The sequence below is a fragment of the Ornithorhynchus anatinus genome, chromosome 21 (assembly GCF_004115215.2).
Source record: "Ornithorhynchus anatinus isolate Pmale09 chromosome 21, mOrnAna1.pri.v4, whole genome shotgun sequence".
Classification (NCBI taxonomy): Eukaryota; Metazoa; Chordata; class Mammalia; order Monotremata; family Ornithorhynchidae; genus Ornithorhynchus; species Ornithorhynchus anatinus.
The window spans coordinates 993,709-1,008,033 of record NC_041748.1 but is presented as its reverse complement, the minus strand read 5'-3'; the positions used below and the strand labels follow the sequence as shown (position 1 = coordinate 1,008,033).

The 14,325-nt window shown below is 54.9% G+C and overlaps 1 long non-coding RNA gene across 1 annotated transcript; it reads left to right on the top strand.

The window, feature by feature from the left end:
* The first annotated feature begins 1,103 nt into the window (after positions 1 to 1,103).
* LOC114806054 lies at positions 1,104 to 12,918 on the top strand. Its single transcript, XR_003754170.1, has 4 exons — positions 1,104 to 1,349; positions 2,892 to 3,114; positions 11,534 to 11,727; positions 12,812 to 12,918. It is a non-coding gene; the product is annotated as an uncharacterized LOC114806054 (long non-coding RNA).
* The last annotated feature ends 1,407 nt before the right edge of the window (positions 12,919 to 14,325 follow it).

The window sequence follows — 14,325 nt, the reverse complement described above, 5'->3', positions numbered from 1 at the left end:
TCTGCCAGTCCCTTGACGCTTTCCCGTCAGGCAGTTGGCACCGAGCTGGGCAGGGGGCCGCCTCCGGGCCCACTGCTGCCAAGGCACATCCCCGACACTGACCCCTCTGCCGGCTCCCACCCCTCCGGCCCACCGAGAGGCGATCCGGCCGGGCCTGCGAGTCCCCAGGTTTCGCCGTCCTGTATTCCGGCCGGGAGACGTGGAGCGGGAGAGGAAGAGTGAGCCGAGCCGATCGGCAGAGCCGCGTGGGCAGAGATGGCGGGCTCAAGGCGGGTGGGTGATGTGGAGCAGAGGTAGGAAGGGAGAAGAGCACAACTGGTTGAGAAAAAATAAGACAAAGACGAGACTCCTGCCCTCAAGGATCCTACAGTCTATCCATCTACAGTCTATCCATCTATCGATTTGGGGGTTTTTGTTTTTTTAATAGGATTTGTTAAGCGCTTCCTAGGTGCCAGGCATTCATCCATTCAGACATTCGCTCAGTCGTATTTATTGAGCACTTACTGGGTGCAGCGCACTCTATTAAGCGCTTGGGAGAGTACGCTGTAATAAACTGACACCATCCCCGCCCACGGCGAGTTTACAGTCTAGAGACGAGCGTAAGGTCTAGTACATTTTACTGCGCACTGGGGTAGACACCAGCTAATCAGGTTGGACACACGACCGTGTCCCACGTGGGGCTCACAGTCTTCATCCTCGTTTTAAAGTTGAGAAAACGGAGGCACAGAGAAGTGCGGTGACTTGTCCAAGATGACACAGCAGACCGAGATAAGAACCCAGGTCTTCTGACTCCCGAACCCGGGCTCTTTCCTCTAGCCCATGCTGCCATTCTGATATTGATCACCTAGTCGTATTTTTGAGCGCCTCCCACGTGCAGGCCGCTGTGCTGAGCCCTTGGGAGAGTCCAATAGAGGTAAAAGATGATTTAATTTAATTTAACTTTTACCGTATTTGTTAGATGCTCACTATGTGCCAGGCACTGTTTTCAGCACTGCGGCGGATACAGCGAATCGGGTCGGAAACAGCCCCCGTCCCACTTGGGGCTCACGGTCCCGATCCCCATTTTACAGATGAGGAAACCGAGGCCCAGAGAAGTGACGTGACTTGCCCGAGATCGCACAGCAGACGTGGAGGAGCCGGGATTAGAACCCACGGCCAGATCACTGCCCTCGTGGAGCTAACGATCTGTCAATCGCCGGTACTGATCGAGCGCCTTTCTGTGTGCAGAGCACTTTGCGAAGCCCTCGGGAGAGTCCACAAGAGGTAAAAGACAAGATCCCGGCCTTCAAGGAGCTAAAGAGGGAAGTCACCAAACGATTTCCAGGCTGGAGGAGCAAGAAGGCGGAGAGGTGGGTGGGCGGAGGAGTAAGCCCTTAAATAGCGGAGTCCGAAAACCGATCCGGACGAAAGTGCTGAGGACGGCGGAGAGGGGCCGGAGAGAAGGCCGTCGGGATCTCGCGACCCAGGGTACGAGGTGGGCGTCGAAGCTGCCCTCTCGCCCCGAGGAGACGACGGCACCGGGAGGCACAGCCCCTGGATATATCCCAACGGCCCTATTTAGGGAGGTGATAGGGACCCTGCTGGATTTTCAAGGGTACACGGTAGAAGGGACAAGATTTCAACAGCCCTTGCCCGCACAGAGATGGAATATCCCCGTCAGCAGTGTCATCTCGGAACGCGGAGGACGGCTAAAAATATCAACTGACCCGTCCACGGGGCAAGAACCACCACTGAGGCACATGGGCCCGTGTCAGGAAGAGTTTTATCCCAACCCCATCTCTGCCCAGCGGCCTTCTCCGACTAAGCCCTCCCTTCCCATCCACCCTCTCTTCCGCACGTCGCCTCTGTGTTGGGTTTTCCGAGGGGGTGGGCGGAGCGCGGTTATCTGTATCTTTATGGTATTTTTTTCCAACGTTTACTACGTGCCAGGCACCGTCCTAAGTGCCGGGGTAGATTCAAGGGTCGAAAACAGTCCCCGACCTAGGTGGGCCTCGTGGTGTAAGCTGCCTGTGGGCAGGGAATGTGTCCGTTTGGTGTTTATATTCATTCATTCATGCAATCGTACTTAGTGAGCGCTTACTGAGGGCAGAGCTCTGTACCGAGCGCTTGGAAAGTACAATTTGGCAATATTCATTCACTCCATAGTATTTATTGAGCCCTCACTATGTGCAGAGCACTGTACTAAGCGCTTGGAATGAATAAGTCGGCAATAGAGAGAGACGATCCCTGATCCCCACAGAGGGCTCACAGTCTAGGGGGTGGGGAGAGACAGACATCAAAACGAGCAAACAGGCGTCAATATTAAGGGCTTACTATGTGTCGAACACTGTTCTAAGCACTGGGGTAGGTACAAGCTAATCAGGTCACACACAGTCCTGGCCCTTCGTGGGGCTCACGGTAGAGAAGCAGCGTGGCTCAGTGGTAAGAGCCCGGGCTTGGGAGTCAGAGGTCATGGGTTCAAATCCCGGCTCTGCCCCTTGTCAGCTGTGTGACTGTGGGCGAGACACTTCACTTCTCTGGGCCTCCGTGACCTCATCTGTAAAATGGGGATTGAGACTGTGAGCCTCATGTGGGACAACCTGATGACCCTGTATGTCCCCCAGCGCTTGGAACAGTGCTCTACACATACTAAGTGCTTAACCAATACCAACATTAAAGTAGGAGGGAGAACAGGTATCGAATCCTCATTTTACGTTTGACGAAACCGAGGCACAGAGAACTGAAGCGACTGGCCCAAGATCACACAGCGAGCGGTTGGCAGCCCCGGAATTAGCACCCAGGTCCTCTGATTCCCGGACCCAAGCTCTTTCCGCTAGGCCGCGGTGCTTCTCCTTCTCATTGTTGTTGTTGTTATTCCTATCCTCACCCTGCCCTGAATCCTAATCTTCCAGGGCCAGTCCCAGCCGATCCCGGATCCCGAAAACCCACCGTGCTTGGTCTGAGCCAGGATTTGGGGAGAATTACGAGTGTCTGGACCACCCAGAAAACGGCATCTGTCAGTTCCCGTCCAGACGAGGGGCCGGCGATGACATCGGGCGGCAGGGAAGTTCCCGCAAATGGAAAAACAAAATCCATCTTTGTGGACACGGATTCTCCCTGAAAGTCTCGACAATTGTAAGTCACCTGGGAAAATATAACGGGGCGGGTTTAGGGAGAACGTTGGACAAGTTTTTGTTCTCTGAAGGGGGTGAGGGGTGAGTGAGCTGTGGGGAGAATACAACTTATTGGCCTCTAAAAGAGAGGAGTGGCTGCCAGTCGATTAATCGGTCATATTTATTGAGCGTTCACTGCGTGCTGAGCACTGTACTAACCACTTGGTAGGTACAGTGTACCAGAGTGGGCCTAGACACATTCCTTGCCCACAACGAGTTTATCGTCTAGAGGGAATCAATCACTGACATTTATTGAGAGCTTAGTTTGTGCCAAGCACTGTACTAAGCACTTGGGAGATTCCGATATAAGAGCGTTGGTAGACGCACTCCTTGCCCGCAACAAGCAGCAGCAGCGCGGCTCAGTGGCAAGAGCCCGGGCTTAGGAGTCAGAGGTTGGGGGTTCTAATCCCCGCTCCGCCGCTTGTCAGCTGTGTGACTTTGGGCAAGTCACTTCACTTCTGTGCACCTCAGTTCCTTCATCTGAAAATGGGGGTGAAGACTGTGAACCCCTCGTGGGACAACCTGATGACCTTGTGTGTCCCCCTCCAGCGCTTAGAACAGTGCTTGGCACATAGGAAGTGCTAAACAAATACAAAAAAAAAAATCCAAGCTTACGTTCCATAGGGAATCGATCAGTGGTATTTATTGAGTGCTTACTTTGTACAGAGCTCTGTACTAACACCCCCGCTCTCCCCTCTCCCCCCCCCCCGACTTTCCCCTCTCTCCATCCCTGACTCTTCCTCCCGGGACCCACATTGACATCCAACACCCACAACTCTCCATCTTCATCCCTGCCTCTCCCCGGCGACCCGCATGGAGATCATCCGACACCTCCGATTTTCCCCTCTCCACCCCCGACTCTCCCTTCGGTGACCTGGAACGGACCGTCCGACACCCCGACTACCCCCTCTCCGCCTCTGAGTCTCCCCAGTGACCCAGCACAGACCCCTGACGCACCCCAGGGACCCCCTACAAACCATCCAACACCCCGACTCTCCCCTCTCCATCCCTGACTCTTCTTCCAGAGCCCCTCACGGACCCCCAGACACCACCTAAAACTTCCTTCTCCTCATCTCATATCAACTGCTCACTCGTGATCTCATCCAAACTCTCGTGCTTTCTGATACTCTTGACCCCGAGAACATCCCCTGCGGGGAAAAAACGTTGCCTTTTGTGGGTTGGAGACTTGCTCCGATGGGAGCCCCTTTGCTTTGAGGGTGGAGGCTGAAATTTGGGGTACAGCACCCCTCCTGGGTCTGTAACCTTCACCCAGGTCCCACCCCCCCGCCCCGTGGCAGAACGCCTTGAAGAGTCTTAATTAATCCGTCGGTGGCATTTGTTGAGTGTTTACCGTGCGCGGAGCTCTGTACTGAGCACTTGGGAGAGTCCAATACAGCGCTACAACAGAGCCGATAGACACAGTCCCCGTCCACAACGGGCTTACGGTCTCGCGTAGCCTAGTCTAGTCGTAGTGTAAGATTTTGGGTCCACCCGCCTCCGTCGCCCCAGCCACCCTGGTCTCCGTAGGCCCCCCGGTCCACCAGGCCCCGTCCTCGGTTGTGCGTCCCCCGGGCCGGGTGACTCTGGGGTTTCATAGCGAGGGTCCCCCGGGCCCCATAAAATCGGGCTGTTATTTTTATGAGCATCAGCAGGCTGATGTCTTGGGTTGCGTTTCCAGAGGAGAAGGTAGACTTTCGCTGACACCTTCATACTTGGGAAGGGATCTAGTGACTCCTAGGAGAGTGAGTGAATGCGCCATATGGCCTGAGCCAACTGCGAGCAGAGGCCGCTTGATGACAAGCAAAGTCACGGCCCCGGGGCCACCGGCCAGACGGGCCGCTGCGGCCCAGCCGCCGGAGCCGGGGCCTGGGAGCCGGGAGGTCCCGGGTCCCGGTCCCGGCTCCGCCACTCGTCCGTTGGGTGACCTTGGGCAAGTCACGTCACTTCTTTGGGCCTCGGTTCCCTCATCTGTAAAATGGGGATGAAGACGGTGAGCCCCACGCGGGACGGGGACTAGTCCAATCTGATTAGCTTGGTTCTACCTCAGTGGGCAGAAAGGTGGCTGGAACATGGTAAGCGCTTAATTAGTACCGCGATCGTTATTAGTATCTCACCCCAGGACGGTGTCCTCGGCTCAGGCGGTTACTTTGCCTGCTTTGTGATGTCCCGGGGGCCCCTGACTAAATCGCTGCATGGCAGGTGTTATCAAAGGGTAAACCCCAGAGGGGTCAATAGATGGACACTCTAATAATAATTACAGTATTTCTGAAGCGCTTACTATGTGCTACGCACTGTTCTAAGCACTGGGGTAGATACAGGCTAATGAGGTTGGATACGGTCCACGTCCCTCGTGGGGCTCACAGCGTTCATCTCCATTTTACAGATGAGGGAACTGAGGCCCAGAGGAGTGAGGTGACGGAGCCACGCAGCAGACAAGTGGAGGAGCCGGGATTGGAACCCAGGTTCTTCTGACTCCCAGGCCTGGGCTCTAGCCACTAGGCCACGCCGCTTCACCTGACTCTGGGAGGTGTCGGTTGAAACCCTGGGGAACTCAAACCCCAGTTGCTAAGTGGCCCAAGGACCAAATTGCTCCCTGCCAGTCTCCCTTCCTGCTCCTCCTCATCCTTGTCCTCCTCCTCTTCGTCCTCCTCTTCCTCCTCCTCTTCTTCCTTCTCCTCCTCCATCTCCTCCTCCGCCTCTTCCTCCTCTTCTTACTTCTCCTCTTCTTTCTCCTCCTCCTTCTTGTCCTTCTCCTCCTCCTCCTCCTCCTTGTCTTTCTCCTCCTTCTCCTCTTCCTCCTTGTCTTCTCCTTGTCCTTCTCCTCCTTCTCCTCCTCCTCTTCCTCCTTTCCCTCCTCCTCCTACTCCTCCTCTTCCTCCTTGTCCTTCTCCTCCTCCTCTCCCTCCTCCTCCTCCTCATCTCCCTCCTCCTCCTTCTCCTCCTCCTCCTTTTCCTCCTTGTCCTTCTCCTCCTCCTCTTCCTCCTCGTCCTTCTCCTCCTTGTCCTTCTCCTCCTTCTCCTCCTCCTCTTCCACCTTGTCCTTCTCCTTCTCCTCTTCCTCCTTTCCCTCCTCCCCCTACTCCTCCTCTTCTTCCTCCTTGTCCTCCTCCTTGTCCTTCTCCTTCTCCTCCTCCTCCTCCTCTCCCTCCTCCTCATCTCCCTCCTTCTCCTCCTCCTCCTCTTACTCCCACCCCTGCAGAAGAGCGAACTGGGCAGGAATCTGCCTCTGCCACATCTCTAATTAGGAATCTCTTCTCATCGCATCAGGGCAGGGTCGCCTGGGGAGAGTCCCTGGGCCGGCTAGATTTCGTTTAACGCAGCTCATAAAAATAGCCACCTGTTTGACGGGGCCCGGGAGACTCCCGGGGTAAAGCTCTCCCCGTTTTGCAAAGCCTCCAAGAAGGCACATCTCCTCCAAGTGGCCTTCCCTACCTAAGCCCAGGGGACTCCTTGATGAAGCTCTCCCTCATTTAAAAGCCTTATTAAAGCCCACCTCCTCCCAGAGGCCTTCCCTGCCTGCGCCCTCCTTTCCTCTTCTCCCGCTCCCTTCTGCGTCGCCCCGACTCGCTCCCTTTCTTCATCCCCCCTCCCAGGCCCACACCACTTATGTCCATATCTGTCACTGATTTATTTATATTCATGTCTCCCTTCCCTTCCAGGCTGGAAGTTCCTCGTGGGCAGGGGATGTGTCTGTTATATTGACACATTATACTATCCCCTGGGCTTATAAAAGAGAAACGTAAATAATTAAGGGTATTTACTGAGTGCTTCCTCTGTGCAGAGCACTGTACTAAGCGTTTGGAAGAGGACAGTAGAACAATATAGCAGACACATTCCCTGCCCACAACGAACCGACAGTCTACAGGGGAAGGCAGGCATCAAGTGTATAAATTACATTAAATATAAATGAATGGTATTTATTGAGGGTGTTCCTGTGTGCCGAGCACTGTAGTAAGCAGTTGGAAAAGGACAGTAGAACAATATAGCAGACACATTCCCTGCCCACAACGAGCTGACAGTCTAGAGGGGGAGGCAGATATTGAGTGTATAAATTACATTAAATATAAATTCAGGGTATTTATGGAGCACTCTCTGTGTGCAGAGCAGTGTATTAAGCAGATGGGAGAGGACAGTAAAACAATATAGCAGACATTCCCTGCCCACGACGAGCTGACAATCTAGAGAGGGAGGCAGACATTAAGTGTATAAATTTACATTAAATATAAATTAAGTAATGGTATTTATCGGGCGCTCCCGGTGTGCACACCACTGTACTAAGCAGTTGGGAGAGGACAGTAAAACAATATAACAGACATATTCCCTGCCCACAACGAGCTGACAATCTAGAAAGGGAGGCAGACATTAAGTGTATAAATTTACATTAAATATAAATTAAGTAATGGTATTTATCGGGCGCTCCCGGTGTGCAGACCACTGTACTAAGCACTTGGGAGAGGACAGGAGAACAATATAACCAACACATTCCCTGCCCACAACGAGCTGACAATCTAGAGGGGGAGGCAGACCTTAAGTGTATAAATTTACATTAAATATAAATTAAGTAATGGTATTTATCGGGCGCTCCCGGTGTGCAGACCACTGTACCAAGCAGTTGGGAGAGGAAAGGAGAACAATAAAACCGACACATTCCCTGGCCACAAGCCCGGCAGCTATTGTGCGGATGGTTCGGATGGTACCGACCACATGACTGGAGGTCTCGGAAGGTGCCAGAATCCTCGGAAGCATTTCTGGCCAGGGGTTCGGCAGGTGGGGAGTCCACACAATCCCCACCCCCTCTTCCCACCCTGGAGATGGGGACGACCATCTGTTATATTGTACAGTCCCGGACGCTGCACACAGTAAGCGCTCAATAAATACCACTGATTGACTGACTGACTGACCACCCCGTCACGCTGGCAGCCAGGGGAGGGACGGCGCGGGTTTTGGGGACACGTGCCCGCTCCTCTTCTTCCTACCGCCGATCGCCCGTCAATGTGGGCACTGCCAGGTCAAATAGGAAGCAGTCATGGTGCTAAGCGTTGGGGAAATTATTAACACTAATAATAATAATGGCATTTGTTAAGCGCTTACTACGTGCCAGGCACTCCTCTAAGCACTGGGGTCGATACAGAATAATTGGGTTGGACACGGTCCCTGTCCCATACGGGGTTCACAGTCTTAATCCCCATTTTACAGATGAGGGGATTGAGGCACAGAGAAATTAAAACTAATGAATGATAATAATGATAACTGTGGTATTTGTTAAACACTTACCCTGTGTCAAGCCCCGTACTAAGTGCTGGGGTAGATGAGTCAATCCATCTATTAAGCCATCGATGAATCAATGGTATTTCTTAATAACAATGATAATAATGTTGGTTTTGGTTAAGCGCTTACTATGTGCCAAGCGCTGTTCTAAGCGCCAGAGGAGATGAAAGTATTCAGGTTGTCCCACGTGAGGCTCACGGTCTTAATCCCGATTTTACAGACGAGGTCACTGAGGCACCGAGAAGTGAAGTGACTTGCCCAAAGTCACCCAGCTGACAGGTGGTGAAGCCGGGATTAGAACCCATGACCTCTGACTCCTAAGCCCGGGCTCTTGCCCCTGAGCCACGCTGCTTCATCCGTTGAGCACTTATTCTGTGCAGAGCATTGGACTAAGCACTTGGGAGAGTCCAGTGTCAATCAATCAATTAATGATATTTATTGAGCACTTGCTCTGCGTAGAGTGTGCTTGGGGGAGTCCGGTATCAATCAGTCGATCAGTGGTATTTACTGAGGGCTTACTTTGTGCAGAGCACTGTACTAAGCACTTGAGAGAGTCCAGTACAGCAGAATTAGAAAACACGTTCCCTGCCCACAACGAGCTAAAAGTCTAGAGGGGGAGATAGGCATTAATATGAATAAATGTCATTTATAATACAGAAATTAAAGCTACAACAGAATGAGCAGACATGTTCTTCCCTGCCCACAACGAGCTTAAAGTCTAGAGGGGGAGATAGACATTCATATGAATAACTGTCATTTATAATATAGAAATTAAAGCTACGAGAGAATGAGTAGACATGTTCCCGGCCCACAACGAGCTCAAAGCCTAGAGGGGGAGATAGACATTAATATGAATAAATGTGATTTCTAATATAGAAATTAATATAGAAATTACATCACAATCTAAATTGGAGAGAGACCAGGGATTGAATCCCCATTTTGCAGAGAGGGGACCGAGTCCCTTTCATTCATTCCTTCGCTCAGTTGTATTTATTGAGCGCTTACTATGTGCAGAACACTGTACTAAGCACCTGAGATAGTACAATGCAGCAATAAACAGCCACATTCCCTGCCCACAATGAGCTTACGGTCTGGGGGAGACAGACAGGGGTACAAATAAATGAAATCAGAAATATGAACAGAAGTCGTGCGGTGCTGGGAGGGTGGAAGAGCAAAAGGAGCGAGTCAGGGCCCAGAGATAATAATAATGTTGGTATCTGTTAAGCGCTTACTACGTGCAGAACACTGTTCTAAGCGCTGGGGTAGATACAGGGGAATGAGGTTGTCCCACGTGAGGCTCAGTCTTCACCCCCATTTTACAGATGAGGGCACTGAGGCACAGAGAAGTGAAGTGACTTGCCCACAGTCACACAGCTGACAAGGGGCAGAGTGGGAATTCGAACCCATGACCTCTGAAGTGACCTGCCCGAAGTCACGCAGCAGACAAGCGGCGGAGCTGGGATCAGAATCCAGGTCCTTCTGACTCCCGGGCCCGGGCTATTGAATTAATTAATTAATGATGGCATTTGTTAAGCGCTTACTACGTGCAAAGCACTGTTCTAAGCGCCGGGGTAGATACAAGATAATCGGGGTGTCCCAGGTAGGACTCGGGGGCTTCATCCCCATTTTACAGATGAGGGAACTGGGGCCCAGAGAAGCGAAGCCGCTGATCCAAAGTCCCACAGCTGACAAGTGGATGAGCGCGGATTAGAACCCACGACCTCTGACTTCCGAAGTCGGGCTCTTTCCACCGAGCCACGCTGCTCGCGGGTTCTCTAGTGAGAGGTGACGCGCTCCCTGCTCGCCAGCCCCGAAGTGTGGACCATCCCTCCTCCTCCTCCTCCTCTTCCTCTGCAGCAACGGGTTACCTTATTCTGAGCACCCACGTGGGACCGGGACCGCGCTCGACCTGATGGTTTTGCGTCCACCGCGGCGCTTCGCACGTAGCAAGCGCTTAATAAATACCACGCGATCGTCGTTATTGCACCGGGGCTGGGAAATCAGGCGCTTAATGGGAGAGGGTTGGTGGACACATTCCCTAGCCATAATGAGCTCTGATAATGATCCCTGGTATTTATTGAGCGCTTACCTTGGGCGGAACATTGTACTGAGCCCTTGGAAGATTCCCCCTGGACCGTCAGCTCGTGGTGGGTGGGGATTTTCTCTGCCGTTATAGCGTATACTCCCAAGCCCTCAGTACGGTGCTCCGCACGCGGGAAGCGCTCAATAAATACGACCGACTGACCGACAGTCCGATGCAGTAGAGTTGAGAGGCAAAATCCCCGCCTCCCCGGGGGGAGGCAGACGTTAAAATGGACTGGGGAGAGGTGAACGAGTGAAAGGAGAGGTACGTAAATGCCGTGGGTTCGAGGCGAATGTCAAAGTGCTTAAGGGTTTCACAGCCGAGTTCACAGGTGACAGAGAGGGTAGGGAGGACACAGGAAATGAAGGAAGGCCTGTTGGAGGAATTGCCATTTTTAGGGCCATTTTGAAGGCGGGGAGAACGGTGAAGGGAGACGAAGGGAGAGGGAAGCGACGTGCCCAGGCCTGGGCGCCGGAGGACCTGGGTTCCGATCCCGGCTCTGCCACTTGCCTGTCGTAATCCACTTCGCTTCTCTGGGCCTCAGTTTCCTCAACTGCAAAATGGGGGGGTCAATCCGCCAACCTAAACCGCGAGCCCCGTGCAGGACAGGGACTGGATCCGGCCTGATTCACCCGTCATCCGTCCAGCACTCGGAACGGTATTTCACACATAGGAAGGGATTCCACAGGTACCCAGAAAAAAAGGGTCCAGGCCGGAGGGAAGACGCGGACGAGGGGTTGGCGGCCTCGTAGAGGAGATGGGGGCATTGGAGGAGCGAAGTTTGCGGGCTGGGTTGTAGTAGGAGAGCAGCGTAGGAGGGGGCGAGGGGATCGAGGCCTTTAAAACCGGGAATTTCTGTTGGTCGCGGAGGTGGATGGGCAACCGTGGGACGTTTAGAAGGAGAAGAGAGACGGAGGCTGAAGGATTTTTCCGGAAAATGATTCAGGCAGCGGAGAGGGGAGAGGCAGGAGTCCTCGGGGCGCCGGGCACCCCTCTCTTGGAGGCCTTCCCTCCCCCGCCCTTTCCCTAGGCGTCACCCCAGATGAAGCCGGGGGTAACACGTTACAGAGAGAGGAAGTCACCAGCAGGTAAAATCGACCTCCGGCGCTCTGAGATCCGGTCCGGAAAGTTCCGGCCTCGCCGCTGAAGAACGCAGTTAGTGCGGCCCAGTGTTTCCTCTTCTTTCGGCCTCGCCCAAGCGCTCAGTACAGTGGTCTGCACACGGTAAGTGCTCAGTAAGTACGATCGACTGAGCGCCCGCCCCGGGGACTGTTGGAAATGCCCGAGGGATCGACAGCCCTTGTGCCCGAATTACCACCTCGCTTCCCCGGGGGCACAAGGGCTGTCGAGGCGGCGGAGCGGAGGCGGCGACGGGCATCTGGGAACAGTCCCGTCGGGAGCGGCGGCTTCTGCCCGCAGCCCCCCCCCCCCCCCCAGCCGGACCCGGTCGCTCCCACCTCCCAGGGATCAGGAGGGGTCACCCTGGCAGGGTCGGTTGTCCTGAAAACACCCCCTCGGGACACCGGCGGAATCCGCGGCCTCGGCCGGCAGCTGCGTTTCTGCCGCTCCGCTTGTAAGACGAGAGCGGCCTCGGCCCCGGGCGAAAACAGGTTCTTCCCAAGGAGGGAGCGGGAGGGAACCCTAACCCCGACACTCCTGCTAAGGGGTCGGTGGACTCCGGACCTGCAGGTGGGTCGATAGACACCCCCTCCTGGCTCCCAGTAAGTACCGAGCGCCTTCCTTCGGGTCCAGAGCGGCCGGGGAAGGCGCGTGCCGACTTCCACCCCGACGGAGGCCACCGGGTCTTCTCACCCTGGGCCCGCCCCCGCCCCCCGAGGTGGGAGCGGGGTTCCTGAAGTCATGCGTGGTGAGAGAGAGAAGAGGAAGTTGTCCCCCTCACTTGATCGGTCCCGGGGGGGTCTCCCCGGGGCAGAGGCCGGGCACCTCTGCCAGGCGAGAGAAAAGATGAGAAACATCCCTAGAGGAACTGCTTCAGGTTGGCGGTTCTAGGCGACTCACGGGTCCCCCTCTCCAGCCCCGGCGCTGCCCTCCCATCCCCCAGTTGGGGGGCGAGGACCAGAGGGGCCTCGCCGTCCATCCGCAGAGAAAGCTCGGGGATCCCCTCCTCCAGCCAGCGGTGAGGAGGGTCCCCGCCCTCGCATCTGGGGGAGCGGGAGACTGGAGCCGGCAAGAAGGCCCCGAGGGGCGGTCTCTGGCCCCCGGGGGAGAGAGGGAGGAGCAGCAGGCCGGACCTCGGGGGGCGGAGGAGGGAGGTCCATTTGAGCCCCTTTCCCTCCTGCCTTGACAGAAGAGACCGGAGGAAACCTTGGAGAAACAACACATCGCGGAGGGTCGTCCGACAAAGCCAAGAAGCGGCGGGCCCGGGCCCCGGGCCCAGACAGCTGAAGCTTCCTCGCCAAGCAGGTGGAGAGGGAGAGGAGGTGGGCTGGGGGGGGCGGGGGGGCGGGGGTCGAATTGGGGGGAGGGCAGGATGGCGAGAAGGAGAAGGGAGCCAAGGGAGGGCGCGAGATGTAATTAGCAACAGCTGGCGAGGAGCCTCAGGGAAGAGCCGAGAACATCCAGTCTCCGGACGGGGACGGATCTTCTTTCCTTGACATTCTAGCCGGGGGACATTTCGGGACAGAAGCCACCGTCTTCTGACGCTCTGAGCGTCAGGAGGGGGCTCCTAGGCCCACCCCGGGCACCCCCAAAATGCGCCTTCCTGAACCCGAGCTGTAGACCGTCAGCTCGGCGGCGGCGGGGAATGTGTCCTACTGTGTCGCACCCTCCCCAGCGCTCAGGACGGTGTCCCGCGCGCGGTGAGCGCTCAGTAAATACCACTGACTGAGCGTGGGCAGGGAACGTGGCATCCTCCAAATATTAATTAATCGTGGTATTTGTGAAGCGCTTACTATGTACCGGACACTCCTCTAAGCAGTGGGGTAGGTATAAGATAATCGAGCTGGACACGGTCCACGTCCCACGTGGGGCTCGCATTTTTTAATCCACCATTTTCCAGATGAGGGACTGAGGCCCAGAGAATAATAATAATAATAATGTTGGTATTTGTTAAGCGCTTACTACGTGCAGAGAGCACTGTTCTAAGCGCTGGGGGAGATACAGGGGAACGAGGTTGCCCCACGTGAGGTTCACGGTCTTTATCCCCGCTTTACAGATGAGGAAACTGAGGCACAGAGAAGTGAAGCGACTCGCCCACAGTCCCAGAGCTGACAAGGGGCAGAGTCGGGATTCGAACCCATGACCCCTGACTCCCAAGCCCGGGCTCTTTCCACCGAGCCACGCTGCTTCTCTCAGAGAAGTGAAGTGACTTGCCCGAGGTCACACAGCAGACAGGTGTTGGAGCCAGGATGACAACTCCGGTCTTTTCCGACTCCCATGTTCTATCCGCTCATGATGATAATAATAACGTTGGTATCTGCTAAGCGCTTACTACGTGCCGAGCACTGTTCTAAGCAGCGGGGTAGATACAAGGTCATCAGGTTGTCCTCCGTGGGGCTCCCGGTCTTCATCCCCATTTTCCAGATGAGGTCACTGAGGCACAGAGAAGTTGCCTCGCCCAAGGTCACCCGGCTGACAGGTGGCGGAGCCGGGATTAGAACCCACGACCTCTGACTCCCGAGCCCGGGCTCTTCCCACTAGGCCATGCTGCTTCTCCAAGAGCTCAGTACAGCGCTCTGCACACAGTAAGAGCTCAATAAATGTGATGGATGGGTGGATGGATTGAGCATCCAATAAAACATTCTTTTTGTTTTATCTTAAGTGGTGTTTGTTAAGGGTCTACTATGCGTCTAAGCGCTGTTC